The sequence below is a fragment of the Mus caroli genome, chromosome 4 (assembly GCF_900094665.2).
Source record: "Mus caroli chromosome 4, CAROLI_EIJ_v1.1, whole genome shotgun sequence".
NCBI classification, from domain to species: Eukaryota; Metazoa; Chordata; class Mammalia; order Rodentia; family Muridae; genus Mus; species Mus caroli.
Genome location: NC_034573.1, coordinates 98064985 through 98069438, shown reverse-complemented (window position 1 = coordinate 98069438; position 4454 = coordinate 98064985). Strand labels below are relative to the sequence as shown.

Below are 4454 nucleotides of genomic sequence, written 5' to 3'. Positions count from 1 at the left end.
TGTGCACTTAACTAAACAAAACCCACTTTCTAAGAGCTCTTTGATGTTCTTGCTGCCTCGGGGACCCCTCTTTTTAAGGGGCATTTAAAAGGCTTTTTTCTTAGAAACAGGAAATCAGGTTTTGGCAAGAAGGAAAGAAACTCCAACACACCAAGCCTTGTGGGGGGGGGGAGTTGGTTTGTTTTCAGTGAGCAGGGTTCCTGAGGGTCCCAAGATTGGCAAGCATTGACCTAGGCCACCCTGACTGAGACTGCCCACTATGGAGGGGGTGCTGTCTGGGAGCAGCGAGGGAAGTGAGCCTGAAACATTCCCCTGGCCTTGTAGGACCTTCTAAGTTTTCTTTTCGCCCTCAGACTCATGTCTTCTCTTCTTCTGCAGTATTTGGCAACCCACAGTGCCAAATGCCTCAAGTGATCTCTAAGGAAAATATTTTTCACTACATGATCAGTTTTCCTTCCAGAAAAAAAAAATCCAGACAGATACACAAATGAGTACATGTGGCAGAGAGAGTTCCAGTTCCCTCTCTGGAAAATTCCCGAATGTTCTGTAAGGCCAAGTGTCTTAAGCAGCGTCCTCTAGAGGAGCAGAATTGTTAAAGTATGTGTGTGCATGCATGTGTGTGTGTGTGTATGTGGTGTGGTATGTGTGTGTATGTGGGTATGGTGTATGTGTGTGTTTGGTGTTTGTGTGTGGTATGTGGTGTGTGTGTGTGTGTGTATGTGTGGTGTTTGTGTGTAGTGTGTGGTGTTTGTGTGTGTGTTGTGTGTGGTGTGATGTATGTATATATGTATGTATGTATAGGATTGAATAAATTGACTTACAACCAATAATGGCTGGGTTGTCAACAATGGCCATCTACAAACTGTAAAACCTGAGCAGTTCCAATCCATTGAGGTACTTGCAGCTTGGAAAGTCACTGTGTTCAGTACCCATTAAAAGGCCACAGAACCTAGCACCTGCGCAAGGTGGATAGGTGACACAGCTGTTTCCTTGATGATCTGTCTTTAAATTTTAAAAATAATTTTTTTTTTTTAAATATGGAACGCTTCACGAATTTGCGTGTCATCCTTGCGCAGGGGCCATGCTAATCTTCTCTGTATCGTTCCAATTTTAGTATATGTGCTGCCGAAGCGAGCACTTAAAAATAATTTTAATTTATTTATCTTGTGTATACATACAATTATTCAGAGATCAGAGAACACTTTGAGGTGGGAGTCAGTTCTTTTTCTTTCCCTTGGATATTTTCTTTATTTACATTTCAAATGTTTTCCTCTTTCCAGTTCTCCACTTTGGAAACCCCCCATCCCTTCCCCCCTCTCCCGGCCTCTATAAGGATGCTCCTCCACCCACTCACTCCCATCCTCCTGCCCTGGCATTCCCCTACACTGGGGTGTTGAACACCCTCAGGCCTGAGGGCCTCACCTTCCACTGATGTCCAACAAGACCATTCTCTGCCACATATGTGGCCAGCTCTATGGGTCCCTCCATGTGTGTTCTCTGGTTGGTGGGCCAGTCCCTGAGAGCTCTGGGGGGACTGGCCTATTGACACTGTTGCTCCTTCCATGGGGCTGTAAACCCCTTCAGCTCCTTCAGTCCTTTCTCCATTTCCTCCATTGGAGACCCATGAGCTCAGTCTAATGGTTGGCTGTGAGGGGGTCAGTTTCTTTCTTTTATCATGTGGGTCCCAGGGGTTCAGGTCAGCAGGCTTAGAAACAAGAGTGCTTACCTACTGAGCAGTCTCTCTACTCTTAATATCTGTGTCACCTACTGGAAGTTGACAGCTAATTTAAGGGTGAGTCTTCCTGCCTCAATTAATCCTCTCTGGAAATGTCCTTATAGCCATGCCCAATGGGGGTGTGTCCCAGGTGATCATAAGTCCTGTCAAATTCACAGTCACAAGCAACTGTTGTCCTAAGTGACTTTAAAATTCCGAGGTCATCAGACAGGCAACCACAGGACGGAGAGAGGTCCTAGCTTGCCTTCCACCAGCTGAATGACGTGGCACAAGTCTTTCCACCTCTGATCCTTTAGAGAGAAAGAGGAGAACTGGCCCAAGGTTTGCAGGTAGAAACATGAGGTAATGTTGACTTGGATGCCCAACAAGTGTCTGTTGATTGACTATACTGACATTTTCAGATGGGTTGGGGCCATGGCTAATGGACCACTTCATCCGTTGTCCATTTCAAAGCCTGGTGTGAATGGTGCAGGCATCTAGAAGGGATGCACTGGGAAACTAGAGCATGGGCTAGGAGCCAAGTGGACTAACTACTGCTCTTCCTCCTCCTCTTCCTCCACCTTCCTCTTACCCCACCCCCCATTTCCTTTACACTGTTGTGGTTTTAAAACTCACACAATAAGGTTTTCAGGTATGCAGTTAAACAGTGTTGTGTCTATTCCCATTACTATTCAATGGTTCTCTGATGCTGTGTCCTTTTTTCAAAGCCAGAAATTTGAACCTATTGAACAACAGCCTTCGTCTGCACATTCTTATCCCAAGCATCACAGCCTAACATATGTTTCCAGGATTTCTACTGCTATGGCTACTTCAGATGTGTACAACCTTAAAGTACTTCTCCATTGCTTACTGGCTTATTTCATTTAGCTATGTAGTCCTCAGGATTCATGTATACTATAGCATGGGCCAGGATTTCTATCATTTCTAAAGTTGAATACTTTTCCATTGGATGTATATTTCACATGTTCTTGAGCTATTCGTCTGTCTGAAGAGGATTGCTTCCAACTATTGGCTTTTGTGAATAATGCTTTTAAAACCTGAGCTGGGCACAGTCCCAGCTTTAGTCCCAGTGCTTAAGCTGATGCAGAAGGATTTTGAGTTGAGACCAACCTGGGTTATATCAAAATACTGGTTTCATGAGCAAAACCAACCAACCAGTTAACTAACAAACCAACCAACCAACCCAAACCAAAATAAAATCTGTGGCCATACTAACATTCCTTTGATAGTCAGTTGCTTTCAGTTCCTTTGTTTATATATTCAGAAATGGAATTGATAATCAAATGGTAATACTATATGGTTTTTAAAGGAAACTTCATATTGTTTCGAAAGTAACTATATAATTCTCATCCTTACTTATAGTAGTGTCCTGGAAATATTTAGTCATCATTGGCTCCTGAACTTGCCAACTCAATCTTATTCTCATGTTCAAATGGCATACTCTGTGTGTATATATGTGTGTGTGTCCACGTACTCAAATGTCCCTTCTGACATTTGAGTAGACAAATGTCTACTGTCTATCTGACAAGCCTGATAGTCATACAAGACTAACCTAGTCTGATAATCTACTATTACCCTGACTGTTTCTGTAAAGATTTTACTTTCAGATAAAATCACATTCTGAGATATTGGGGGTCATGGCAGACATCATAATTCAATGTGTCACTTTTGGGGATACAATTTAATCCACAGTCCCACTTCAATTAGTATCTCCCAGCCTGTTATGTCCAGAGGTCATTCAAGTGTTCAAGACCCAAAGAATGAGAATGAGCTGGATAAGAAGAGTATAGGGAACCCAAACAAAGAGTCGTGGCTTTTAACTCTTTCTAGAAGCCATCAGGATAAAACATACTCAAGCCTGATACATGCTTCCCTCTAGAATTGAGAGTAAGTTCCTGGCCAGAGTACCTGGTATCCACCAACTTGGTGGCCATGGTTGAGTTGGTTTGATTAAAGGCTCAGATGGCTTCTAGCATCAAACTCTGTGTTAACTGATATTAATCTGTAAGGGTGGAATTTAGTATTGGGGTGAGACCACGGCAGGCCGAGAAATGTCTAGAATTTGGCTGACTGCCTTTTATTTTTGAGTGTCTAGCTGCTTGGTGTTAGGAGATCGCTTAGTTGGTTTTGTTTGCTCACCGGGTGTTTGGCGGCTGATCTTAGTAGAATGTCTTTTGGTCCACTGGCTTACTCCATGACATCATGCCACCTGTGGATACCATGTGACACCCAGATTTTCCTTCAGAAATGAATGACTTTCCTCCAGTGGTAGGAAATGCCTCTGTCTTTTGAAACTACCTTAGGGTAGTGGGAGTTACTCCACTCAGGACCATGCCTGACTGGTACAGGCTGTGTCTGGTTACTGGTCCACATGGAAATCCCATCACTTTTGCTACAAAGAGGGTAAAGTTAATGGCTTTCCAGCTTCGGAGAGCCTTTTCAGGTGTGTTGATAACCTTACTACAGGCCGTTTTCCCTCTGCTCCATCCTTCTCCCCCCTTCCTTCTGCAGGTACAAATCTCGTGGGAACGCCCCGTGATGTGTCCTTTGTGTGACCTCTGTCTCAGCACTCACTTCCCAAGGGAAGCTGGCTATAGTATGATATATTCTCATACATGAATATGAGCATCCCACCTCCATAGGAGAAAGTCCTGGAGAAAGACACATGTAGCTTACATGTGGTTGTAGTCAGAATCCATTTATCTCATAAATTAAACAA

General features: G+C 43.6%; 1 non-coding gene across 1 annotated transcript; it reads right to left on the bottom strand.

Annotated features, from left to right (window-relative positions):
* Positions 1-1031: 1031 nt before the first annotated feature.
* LOC115031070 lies at positions 1032-1138 on the bottom strand. Its single transcript, XR_003836635.1, has one exon. It is a non-coding gene; the product is annotated as a U6 spliceosomal RNA (small nuclear RNA).
* Positions 1139-4454: the final 3316 nt, after the last annotated feature.